This window comes from Gossypium hirsutum, chromosome D04, assembly GCF_007990345.1.
Source record: "Gossypium hirsutum isolate 1008001.06 chromosome D04, Gossypium_hirsutum_v2.1, whole genome shotgun sequence".
NCBI classification, from domain to species: domain Eukaryota; kingdom Viridiplantae; phylum Streptophyta; class Magnoliopsida; order Malvales; family Malvaceae; genus Gossypium; species Gossypium hirsutum.
Genome location: NC_053440.1, coordinates 19,713,980 through 19,728,338, shown reverse-complemented (window position 1 = coordinate 19,728,338; position 14,359 = coordinate 19,713,980).

Sequence of the window (14,359 nt, the reverse complement as noted above, 5' to 3'; positions counted from 1 at the left end):
TAACTGTTACACAAGTGGACAGTTTTATTGTGAATAGTGAAATAAATTATTTTAATTTGTTTAAGTATTTGGAAAATTTTTAATGTTCCCGGTTTGAACTCGAACCGTGTTCGTTGCATGTTTTAGGGTCTCGAGGGCTCTTTTTAGGGATATATTGAATGAACGTGAGCAAATAAATTTGTTTTTAAAAAAACAAATTTTTATGCTCCGAATTAGTAAGTTAAATCAGATAATGCCTCGTGCTCGACTCCGACAACGGTCTTAGGTAAGGGGTGTTACATTTGTAATCCAACAAAGCTATCAAATCTGTACAGAATAAATCAACAAGTTAGATGACCAAAGAATAAAATTTATCCAATTTAGTTAATTAATTAAAAACCCAAATTATTAGTGAAATATTTTAAAATGAATTATTAAATGTAATTTTATATTTTATTATTTAATTTAATCATGTATGGCCCACTTTATGTCTTAAAAAATATAATATATTTAAATTAATATAAAATAAGCCATTTATTGCGTGAAAACTATATAATAAAGCATAAAATCACATTTTAATAATTTCTATGTCCTAATTTCATATTTTCACATATTTCATTAATTTATTGAACAATTACTTAGTTTTTGCAACGGATTTAAGTAAAAAGGAGATAAATTACATAGGAAAAATCCTATATATTTTTCCGTTTACAACATCCTATTTTTAGGAATTAATTTTCAAGTATCTTAACCTAAGCTAAATTCACCCAATCCACTACTGCATGTTCTAGGTATATTGAAAATATACCCCAAAACCTAAATTCACAATACACCCCAAAACCTAAGGGATGCATTGTCCTCAATGCATGTGCATGCAACAAAATTATGCGATGGATAGACAAATGTCATGGCAAAATGAAATGAAATGCATGACCATCAAAAGAAAAAAAACTTATCTGGCTTGGGTTGTTTTGTAGGTACTTTATTCAGTTCTTCACATGGACTTGTGGGCACTGACCTTGTACCTCATCTTCCCTTTTGAGGGGTTGACATCCTCGCCTTCCTTATCATTTTCTATGAGATCATCGATCAACTAATCAATCACACGATACTGTGCTGTCACCGAGGTTGGTGGAGATGGTGGTACAGGAGTTTTACCTTTTGCGATGGCTAGAGTTGTAACAGTAGTATGGTCATTTTGTCCTTCCTTTCCTTCATCTCTATCTTTCTTAGGTTCAACGGATGTTGACTTCTTGGTTTCCTTAGCAGCTTGTCCATTATCAGCATTTGTCTCTTCATTTTTCGAGTCAGCTCTGGTAGTAGGTGGAGCTAGTTCTACTTTAGTCATAGCAGATGGGAGCAAAACCATGCGGAAAATAGGAAATCAGGGCATTGGTTTCAAAAAATTCTTTTGCAAAGATCGCTTTACTACCAAATCCCTATCCCTCACATATGACCAATACTGAACCTGGTGCTCTTTAGCCTGGACCAACTCTTTAGCTAGTTGGTACTGCTAACTTCCAAACAAGGACATCCTTTGCTCTAGGTGTTTCAGGGAATTCAATATTTGCTAACTGAATAAGCCCTGAGTGACTCAAGGTTTTGCTGGGGGAATGCGCGTGACAATAGAAGCCTGACTTTGTTGAGTTTTCGAGGCAATATCAATGCCTCTGAGCTTCGCAAAAATTGCCCTTGTTAGTCCACTCTTATTAGGGGTAATATCCTCAGCACCAATAAATGGAACATTAGTAGTTTTGTATAATGCAGTAATGACAGAAGGAAAATTCAAACTTTCTACATTCTTCTTAGCACAACGATCGACTTCTTGAAAAATGATCTTTCCCACATTAATCGTTCTTCCTTTTATAATAGAATGCAACAACAACACCCTTTCCTTGGAAACGGTGGTATTGTGCACGGATGGCATAAGCCGAATTTTCAAGAAATGATACCACACTTTCCCAATCGGTTTCAGTGAAGCCCTTTCAATAGTGTAGCATTCCTGATTAGAGACAATCCATTATGTGCCCTCGACACATAAATCATTCAAAACTTGTGTTAAACCCTTAGTTGTGATGTTGTCTGCAAACTCGGTACGTTCATCTTGCGCCTCTTTAAGGCCAAACTGGGCATTTATATGGTTATCACTTGTAACACCCCTAACTCATATCTTTCACCGAATTAGGGTTACGGAGGGTTACTGTACAATCAGAACATTTAACATACTTTTCATATATGAACATACACACATTATAATCCATTCATGTACACACATATCGTCCTTAATCGAGCCTTCATGGCCTTAAAAATGCGTTAGAAACAATTCAGGACAAATTTGAAAACATTTGGAAAGTTTAAGAAAAAGTTTTAAAATTTTGACTATAGGGGTCACACGGCTGTGTAGCCAAGCCGTGTGAGTCACACGGATGAGACACACTCCTGTGTTTGAGGCCGTGTGGACATTCGAAGTAGGGATACACGACTGTGTCCTAGCTCGTGTTCATGCCCGTGTAACTCACTGACTTGGGTCACACGACGAAGCAACACGCCCGTGTCTCAGGCCGTGTAATTGCCTAACTTGCATGCAAATGAACCTACAAGGGACACACGGTTGTGTGACTAGGCCGTGTGTCACACGACTGAGACACACGCTCGTGTGGTCTAAAAATCACCTAAAAAGAAGCCTTTTCCAAACCAATACAAGCATAACCAATCAACTACCTAAATGCAGTTTAAGGATGGACCTTTAACAACAACAAAACTCAATAAAACATGCTAAAATCATATATAAACAAACATCTTAATACCTAACCAATGTTCCTTCATTGACACCACATTTAAAACATCTATCCACAACCAATATACCCTTCATAGGTATCTCAAATAAAACTCAAACAATCAAATAATTGAATATAGTATAAACATAACCTATACTCATTTTTATCAAAATAACTACTTTCATTGAATATTTTCCTATAAAATAAGCATATAAGCAAAAACCAACCATCACCTAAAACATGAAACATATCATATATCTATGTATATATATACAAGCTTATAAATTCATATCCAAAATATTCAACTTCAAGGATATAGACACACCTTAGGTACATGGCAAAATTACAAAAGGAAGACCTCACTAACGTTGAGTATGAGATTCTTGAAGGATGCCGAGTCCGAGTCTACTATTTTTCTAACCTGCGAACATAGAAACCAATTCACATTTAATAGATTGTATTTATATAATTAACCACAAGAATAACCAAATCATATGAGATTTATCTCAACCAAATAAAATTTTTCGTTCTTCTTTCATGATACCAATAAACAACCTTCTTCTATAAGTCATATAATCTTACCGTATGGTCCACTATTTACATGCCACTCGGTGCCTAGCAGATAAACAACAAAAGAGTTTATGCTCAGCATTAGTCAGATTAACTGACGATATTAAATGTGAGCCCAGCTCTAGCTGGTTAAACCAACGACGTTTGTGCCCAGCGCTAGTCAGTTAGACCGATGATTGTGTGCCCAGCACTAGTCAGACATGCTAACAAAAGTTGCGCCTAGCGCTAGTCAGATAAACTGACAGAATCAACAGTGAGCCCAGCTCTTGTTGGATAAACCAACGATATTTACGCCCAGTGCTAGTCGATTAAATCGACGATGTCAATTACTCATTTGAAAATCCATAATATTATTTCTCACAACTCACTACCACATTTCATAGTTTAATAACACTTTCATTCCAATTATCTACCTATCAAACATTAATTTATTCCTTAATGCCGCATTCCTTAAACTACCATTCAATTAGATTCACAAATATATTAGGGATATAATATAAGACATCAAGTAATATCTAAGTTAATTAATACAATCTATAAAGTTCTAGTTCGGGGACTACGAACTTACCTTAACAAAATAGTCTAATTAGTGAGGCTGATGACTACTCAGTTACTTTCATTTTCCCACGATTCATGTCTGATCGATTAATTCCTTGATCAAAGTTTATAATTTCATTCAATTTATGCTATTCCGACACTTTAATAAATACATTTATGCAATCACATCATTCTATTATTTATTATAAAAATTATCCCAACATTTTATCATTTGCACAATCTAATCACCAACACCAAACATAGAATTTGACCATATTCAATCATTAACATCTATGTTTAATTTAATCACATCTTCGTTAAATTTCATAGCTAACTAATAATTTATATGTAAATAATAATCCACCTAAAATAGTCCCTAGTCTTTGCAAAAATTAACAATTTAAACCATGTTATTTTGAATTGAAAACATTTAAGTCCCTAGAAGTTATTACTAACAAAATGACCACACAATTTGACCACATTAGCCTACCAAAACTTATACTCTAATTATCACCTCAAAGAAAATTAATATTCAACAAGTATCATCAATCCATTGAATTTCTCTTCCATGGTAACTTCCATAATTTTTATTCATTCTCAAAATTTCAATATGGACAAACTAGTTCATAACATTAAAACATCAAAGGCATAACTTTCATGCCAAAATAATCAAATCTCACTTACAAATTTAAGCATGCAAGAAAGCTTCATGGTCGAATCTCCTGATGGTTTCGAAAACAAGTAAAAATATAAACTAATAAATTTGTTTTTCTCCTCCCCACTAATTATATCTCACATCTATTTTTTTTCTTTAACCTAATTAATTTTCTAACATAATACATATGTAAAATACTAATAAAATAGATTAAAACCATCAACCACCATTTACTAATATAAATTATGGCTTATTTACTTAATAACTCCTTGAAACTAGTTCCATCTTAAAATTTAGTAGTAATCCTTACTTTTATCCCTTATTTAATTTAGTCCCTTTTTACTTTAATTGACACATAATACTTTAAAAATATTTAACTATTATTCCATTGCCTTCTAAGGTAACTCCATATATATTTAATGATAATTTTTATAAACCCTATTCACAAAAACGAGGTTTCAAAAGTACATTTTTTGACAACCCTGACTTTCAGGTCGTTACAAATCTCCTCCCCTTAAGAAATTTCGTCCTGGATATTTATTTGAAAAGAGTTGAGGATATTGAGATCTCGTTGTTTCTTCTAACTCCCACGTCGCTTCCTCAACATTATGGCTATACCAAAGAACCTTCAGTAATGGGACTCATTTGTTACGTAACTCTTCCACCTCTCAAGCTAAAATCTCAATCGGTTATTTTTCTTATGTCAGATCAGGTTGAATTTCAATTTCTTCTACTGATAAAACATGAGATGAATTTGACTGATATCTACTGAGCATTGACACGTGAAAAACATTATGAATTTTCTTTAACTCTACTAGTAATGCTAGTTGATACGCAACACAGACCTATAAAACGAGGGCTTAATTTCTCTTTTTCTTTCGAAATGCAACACCTTCTTCCACAGAGACACTTGTAAAAAGACCTTATCACTCACTGAGTATTCAATGTCCCGTCATTTCAAATCTACATAGGATTTCTATCTATCGGAAGCTGTTTTTAATCTGTCTTGAATCACATTAACCATCTTTTTCGTTTCTTGAATAAATTCTTTTCCAATCACTTTCCTCTCGCACAAGTTAGACCAACATACGAGAGTGCTACATCTCCGACCGTATAAAGCTTCGTAAGGAGCCATTTGAATGCTCGATTGGAAACTATTATTGTACACATATTCAGCAAAAGGTAAATAACGTTTCCAACCAATTTCAAAGTCAATCACATAGGCTCGAAGCATATCTTTTAGAATCTGAATAAGATGTTTAGATTGTCTGTCCGTCTAAGGGTGAACAATCATGCTAAAATTTAGCCTCGTACCGAGTAACTCATGCAGTTGCTTCCAAAACCTTGAAGTGAATCGAGGATCCTGATCATAGATAATTGACATAGGTACGCTTGTAATCTGACGACTCTCGAGTATAAACTTCAGCTAGCTATTGTAGAGAGCAATCTATTTTGACTGCAATAAAACGAGCCGACTTTATGAAACTATAAACTATCACCTAAACAACATTTCTCTTATTTGGAGATAACGGTAATCTGGCGATGAAATCTATTGTTATGCATTCCCATTTCCATTGTGGAATAAAAATAGGTTGAAGTAATCCCATAGGGACTTAATGTTCTGCCTTGACCCGTTGATAGGTTAGTTTAAACGAAAAAATATATAGGATTTTTTTGATGTAATTTATCACCTTTTTACTTAAATCCATTGATAAAACTAAGAAATTATTTAATAAATTAATGAAATATGTCAAAATATGAAATTAGGATATAGAAATTATTAAAATGTGATTTTATGCTTTATTATATAGTTTTCATGCAATAAATGGCTTATTTTATATTACTTTAAATATATTTTTTAAGACATAAAGTGGGTCATGCATGATTTAATTAAATAATAAAATATAAATTAATATTAGTAATTCATTTTAAAATATTTCATTAATAATTTGGGTTTTTAATTAATTAATTAAATTGGATAAATTTTATTCTTTGGTCCTCTAAACTTGTTGATTTATTCTGGACAGGTTTGATAGCTTTATTGGATTACAAAACCATCCAAATTGGAGACCAAGTCAACCCCAAAATTCGGCTACACATGGCTGTCCATAAACCACTCTTTGGTTCAATTGCACAAGGTCCTTGAAGAGTTAAAGAAATTAGAGATTTACCTGAAGATTTTCACTTGACTGAGCCTGTAATAGCCCAAACCCAGCCTAGGAGTTATGGCCGTATCTAGTGTGTCACATTGAAGTGTCCTTCGAAAAATTAGACTCATTGGAAAAAAAACTTGTTTCTAAGTTTAAAATAAATAAGAAAAAGCCCAATTAAAAACATAAGCTACTTAAAGGCCTTATTACAAAAATAAAACCCAGCATAAAATAAAATAAAAATAAAAGCAAATTTTAAACAGCAGCAGTTGTGTGGCTACCTCCAAGTCTTTCGCAGCACTGAATTGCCTAAGGTTTAGGATTACCTCCACAGTTAGAAGAGAGGGTGAGTTTATGAAAACTCAGTGTGTAATCCTCTACCAAACAATCAACATACAACATGCAAAATTAGTCTAGGCCTGGGCCCTATACAGTAACAGTGTGTGGGCCATAGCCCAATACAGTAACAGAGTGTGGGCCTTAGCCCAATACAGTAACAGTGCAAATGCAGTAATACAACCCATCCCAATCCAGCCAACACACCACTCCGTACCACCAACACACCATGTGGGGATAAAATCGACCCCCTAGCCAACACACCAATATCGCAACAAAGCTGGCAATAATAGTAACGCAGCAAAGTTGCCACTAATAGTAAGGCAGCAGAGCTGTCATTATCAGTAACGCAACAAAGCTGTCAGTAACAGTATTTGTAGCAAAGCCACCAGTACAATATACTTCCCCTATATAAGAATCCAAACCCCATGCAGTATGTCATGTCATAGATCATACGTGAATGCAATATGTCATACTCAGTAAGAGTCATATAAATATCATAAAGCAAAACGGTCAAACATAGCATAAGGCCATAATAGTCATTTCATCTCCTAGGGGTATAACGGTCATTTTACCCTATAGGGGTATTTCAGTAATTTTACCTATCGAGGGTATTTCGGCCATTTTACCCTTCGGGGGTATTTCAGTCATTTTACCCATCAAGGGTATTTCTATAATTTTACACATTGAGGGTATTTCGTTAATTTTACCCTTCGGGGGATTTCAATAATTTTACCCATCAAGGGTATTTTAGTAATTTTACCCATCGAGGGTATTTTGATAATTTTACCCTTCGACGATATTTTGATAATTTTACCCATCGAGGGTATTTCGATAATTTTACCCATCAAGGGTATTTCAATCATTTTACCCATCGAGGGTATTTCGATCATTTTAAACATCGAGGGTATTTCGATAATTTTAGTTACTTTACCCAACGAGGCTATTTCAGTTATTTTACCCATCGAGGGTATTTTGGTCATTTCACCCGTTGAGGGTATTTTAGTTATTTTAACCATTAGGGGTATTTTGGTAATTTTACCCATCGAGGGTATTTCAGTAATTTAACCCATCGAGGGTATTTCGATAATTTTACCCATCGGGGGTATTTTAGTCATTTTACCCATCGAGGGTATTTCGATCAATTTACCCATCGAGGGTATTTCGATAATTTTACCCATCAAGGGTATTTTCGTAATTTTACCCATCGATGGTATTTCGATAATTTTACCCATCGGGGGTATTTCGATAATTTTACCCATCGAGGGTATTTCAGTCATTTTACCCATCGAGGGTATTTCAGTATTTTTAGCCATCGAAGGTATTTCAATCATTTTACCCATCGAGGGTATTTCAGTCATTTTAGACGTTGATTTCAGCCTAAGCCCATGATAATGCTCATGGGGCCTCTACAGTCCCACACCGGGTTTTGTGGCCTCGGTTTACCACTCGAGCGTTCGTGCATCCTTACGGTCTTAGCGCCGTCTTTTTTGGCTCTTCGGCTTTTGCCGATTTGCAGTTGAAAGAGAGTGTGATTACACACCTGATTACGAGAAGAGCTCAACCTCCACGTACCCAACCTAGATTCAAGATAATCCAACATCAGTCCTTTAATCGTTAGGGTAAGACACCCTCTTTTACAAGACACAACCCAAAAATCACTATCTTTACCTTGCTTGTATAAGGGCAACCCTACTGTTCGAAACCGCTAACCTAAAAGTGATCACATGTTGCAACGATAATCTGCACCACAACAATGACTTTCATAGACTAAAACTCGGCCATAATAGTGGCCAGGAGGGGTATTCGGCTTAAAGATAAAGATTGGAAAGGAAATGATTAAAACAAAAAGTGAGGTGCATTGCAACAATCTGCAATACTTGCAGCACTTGAATAGCAACAGGGACGAAAAGAAGATCAGCACAGGAAGTGATCGAATAGAGGAGTACAATCGACCAAACCTCAAACAATGAAATGAGATAGTTCTCAATTCAAAAGGAAAAATAAAATAATACCAGGTAAGAATCAAAGCAAAGAGAGAGAGAGAGAGAGAGAGAGGAGAACTTTCAGTCAAAGAAAAATAGGAGGTGAGGAACGAAATTCGGCCAAGAGGGAGATGGAAAGGGAAGAGAGAAAAGAAGGTTTGGCAGCAAAAAGGAGAGGGGAGAAGGGAGGGTTATTCGACCAACAGAGAGAAGAGGAAAGGAGAAAACGGAATAGAAAAATGTACAAACCCGAGAAGAAACTTGCCAAAAACAATAGCTGCAATACGAAATTGACCAGAATCAAACAAGTAGAGAAAATAACACAAGACTCCAATTGCACAAAATGTCAAAAGCCAAATTCGGCACTAGCAATCCCTCTAGCCGAAATTCCTAAAGTGCTAGAGTCCAATTTCAACATAACTCTTCCTCTCAACAACTCCTCGATTTTCTCCACAAATCTCTCCCCTTATCATTCCACCGATTTCTCCTCAACTCCCTCCATGACCAGTTCAAACTTCCTTCGACAGTATTTCACTCCAACTCTGCTACATACACGGCTCAAGCAGCAAAATAAATACTCCATTGCGCAACCCAGGTCTTGAACCCCTGTCTTCTCAGACACTTCCAAACACTCCTAAATCACTTTACGTCACTTTTTTTATGTGACTTCCAAGCACTGCTCACTGAAGTAGACATTCATTTATGTCACTTTCTTGGAAAACTAAATATTTATGTGCAGTATTCTAACTGTTCCCTTGTTTTCAAAACCTATTTCTTCTAGTCCCAAAATTCGGGGTGTTATAGAGTCTCAGTCCTGAGTTGTTGTGGCACTCAAATTGACCAAAAATCAAGGAAAAATCTGCTCAACTTGTTCAATTTATGGCCGGCCACCCATGGAAGATGCCTCAAAAGATGAAAACTCCTAATTTTAGCAAACTATCCCCCTCTCCTCACCTATAAATAAGACCCTCTCATTCCTTCATTCTTCATCCCTCAAGCATCATTATCTCTTTTCTCTAAATTCTCTTAGCCTTTTCCATTCCCATGCCTAGCATCATCTCTTCATAGAGATTTTAGCAATTAAGCCTCTTAAAGAACCCTTGGTCGGCCACTTTGGAGAGCCATAAGCAAAGGGCAAAAGCAATGGAACGAAAGAGCCTCGTCAGTTAGAATCTTGGGTTTAATCTTCATTTTCTTTAATTTAATATAAAGATGTTTGCTATGTGTTCTTTGTTCTTGTTTACAACAATGTTAGCTTAATTTTATTTAAGCTAGGATGATTGCTTTGATTAAATAATATTTATTTGATTCATGCTTATAATGTTTGTGCCTCAATTGATCATGCTTTCAATTAAAATCAAGTATGTATTTCGTTCATACATGATTGAAATGCACCTGAATTAGATGAGCAATCCTGATGAGACGACGGTTAATGGACACATTATTGAAATGTGCATGCTCAATTTACATCCTAACCCGATTAAATTAAAGGTTGCATAACAACTCCGACCAAGCTCTGTTATCTGCATAGTCTTTCGATTTGTGTGATTAAATTGTTTCAAACCTGACACGTCTCTGTTACCTCACATGAATGCTAAGAACCCCTTAGTAAATAATGATCAGTAAAATGCGTATTTACTAAGTAAAGGATTCCGAAAGGACCTAATGTGGTTTCTAAACTCATGAAATATCGAGTTGCCATGGAATGTTTTTCAAATGTTATTACGCATGTTGATAATAAATTGAGTTTGATTAAAGTAATTATCTTAGTTTATTTATGTTATAATTGTTTCAAATTGTGTTTAATTTTACTAAAATCTATTTCATTCATATAGTTTGCATACTTAGGATAATTTGCATTAGGGATCATTGCATTTAGTTTAATATATTTTGATCACCACTTCTCAACTATATTGTGTTTTTATTTACCAAATTGTTAATATAATTTTACAAATTAAGTGACTAAGCACAAATACAATCAATGTGGAGATGATAACTTGATCTTACTTATTACTTGATAACGACTATGTACACTTGCACAAACCTACACGTTACAGATGCCTTATACTCAATTTTTTTTGGGATATAGTAGGTATCTTTTAATGAAATTATGGATTTTTAAAGCCGAGCATTAGGTATATTGCCACAGCATTATTTAATAAAGGACAGTAGGCACTTCACTGTTTAGAATTTCCAAGTAGGTCAGCATCACTTTGTTTGCTCCATTGTGTTGTTGATTACAAAGGTGAGTGTAAGCAAGAGTGTTGATTACAAATCCTCGATTTGTGGCAAATACTAGATTGGGCTATGTAGATCTCATAGCCATGGAAAAATCTAGGCTGAACGGGCCGCACAAGCATGTGGGCCTTCTTGGGCCGAGTAATGGGCCTTGGCCCTATTTACACTGTTATAACCATTTAGGTTACCTGAGTCACTCGAGGCGATTGGGGACCTTTCGAGAGGTTGATATCTACATCGAGACCCCAAAATAGGTAGAATGACCGAAATACCCCTATAAGGTAAAATAACCGAAATACCTTATAGGGTTAAATGACTAAAATACCTCTATAAGGTAAAATGACTGAAATACCCCTATAAGGTAAAATGACTAAAATACCCCTATAGGGTAAAATGACCAAAATACCCTTGTAGGGTAAAATGACTGAAATACCCTCGTAGGGTAAAATGACCGAAATACCCCCGTAGTGTAAAATGACTGAAATACCACTGTAGGGTAAAATGACCGAAATACCCCCTCCCCGTAGGATAAAATGACCGAAATACCACCGTAAGGTAAAATGACCAAAATACCCTCCTAGGGTAAAATAACTATTATACCCCTAGGAGATGAAATGACCGTTATGGCCTTATGTTATGTATGGCTGATTTGTTCTATGATATATATATGACTGTTACAGAGTATGACTTCTGCATACACGTATGATTTATGACATGACGTACTACATGGGGTTGGGATACTGATATAGGGGAAGTATACTGTACTAGTGGCTTTGCGACATATACTGTTACTGTCAGCTTCACTACGATACTATTACTGGCAGCTTTGCTGCGATATTGGTATGTTAGCTAGGTGGGTCGATTTTATCCCCACATGGTGTGTTGGTGGTACGAAGTGGTATGTTGGTTGGATTGGGATGGGTTGCATTATTGCACTGTACTGTTACTGTATTAGGCTAAGGCCCACATTGTTATTGTATTGGGCTAAGGCCCACAACTGCAGTTGTTCTACACTTGCTTTTATTAGGCTGACTGTTCGGTAGGGGATTACACACTGAGTTTCATAAACTCACCCTGTCCTTTTAACTGTATAGGTAATCCTCAACCATAGGCGATTTGGTCTTGCGATGGACTTGGAGGTGGCCACACAACTGCAGCTGTTCTACGCTTGCTTTTATTTAAATTTAAAGTTTGTGTTGGGTTTTGTTTATGTAATAAGGTCATTTATGTTTGTATAAATTTTTAATTGTGCTTTTGCTTACTTGTTTTAAACTACTAGTTTAGGAGAAGACGAATTTCAAAATAATTACTGTTTTCAAAGACATGAAATTTAAACTTTAGAGTATTCAAAAGCTTCCGCTATTTTAGATCAACCTATTAAGACAATATCAGATAACAAGAAAAACGTTTTGACTAGTTGATTTGTTAATTAACAATAAAGGGGTTTATTTTAAACTTAGAAACAAATTTTTACCAACAAGTTCGATTTTCGAAAGACACTTCAATGTGACACACCAAATTCGTCCATAACTCCTAGGCCGGGTTTGAGGTGTTACACGAAAGAACTCTTTTGACTAGTAGGTTAAGTTTGATTTTGCTAAGGGATTGGTGACAAGAAAAGTAGATTCTTAGTAATCCCGACCTTCCCACTCAACTTTGCATAACCCTTATCTTTACCGAAGTAGCTTTGCCATAGTATTCTTAGACGTTTATTTATTCGTTGCATATTATTCACGAAGTTATTCTCATAATTGTCATTACATTTCTAAGTATTCATTTATTCCACATATTGCATACATCATTATTCTTTGTAATTGCCATTGCATATTTACCATAGCTTTACCATAGTATTTATTGCATTTTATTATAATAACTTGACCACTTTAGTACCTGAATCCGATCAAAATGTAATATTAAAAATGCTAACTAAAATGTCCTAAAATGCAAGAAATTTTCTTAAGTAAAAGAAATTAGCTAGGTCTAAAGGCATGAAATATAACTCTTTTCAAGAGTTATCACACCCCCAAACCTGAGTTATTGCTTGTCCTTAATCAAAATACACTTAAATGCATGAATGCACCATTTTGCCTTGGCAAAAAAATCTTATTGTGCTGCCCAGCTGTTTGAAAATCAATTTATACCTCCGTTCTTAGCAAAATTCTCCCTTCCTAAAACTAATTCGAATGTCAAAGGTTTGTTCAACAAAGGCAGTGCAAAAATTTCTCGCTAAAAACAAAATTTCCTGTGTACCCATGCATTCTTTATTTTCTCCTATAGAAAATAATTTTTTATTCATTTAGTTCATTCATTACCTAAACAAAAGTCTCTTGCTTTAAACCCATATCAAAATATTTTTTTAACATTTTCATATATTTAGTGTCTTTTTTCCTTTTCTTTTACTAGAAACCATATTAAGGGATTTAGTCATGTCACAAAAACGTTTTTGACTTGACAATCACGATGGAGCATACACTGAATTGCCGAGTACCTTATCATGTTGCAATTAAACCAAAAGTCACTCATGAAGCTAAGGCCTTTAACTAAAAAGATGGATGGAGCATACAAATACTTCCTTAGCTACTCAGTTCTTTGCTACTGCTGAATGCCCCTAAAATTATATCAGACACACTTACATAGACCTTTCTTTCTAATAAGCAGCACGATGGAGCAAACAAAGTGATGTTAACTTACTTAGAAACTCTAAGCATTGGAGTGAATACTTATTTAAATAAAATGTTGTAGCAATTTAACTAATGTTTGGTTTCAAAAATCCCTAAGGGCATTAGAAGATACTTACTATATTTAAAAAATAGAGTATAGGACATCCCAGTTTTAAAAATCAATTTCCAAGCAACTTAGCCTAAGCTAACTTTACCCAATCCATTGTTACATGTTCTAGGTATATCGAGAAAAAAAATTAAGCTCATCATCAAACATCATAAAGAAAAACTGCAGTATTTCAATAGTTATTATGTCATGGAAAAATATCTTATATACCAAAATGAACATACTAAATACCAAATGCAACCTAGATGTACAATACACCCAAACCTAAGGGATGCATTGTCCTCAATGCATGTAAAATCATGAAAAGTATATAACAAGTATGAATATGCACACAAACGATAAAAG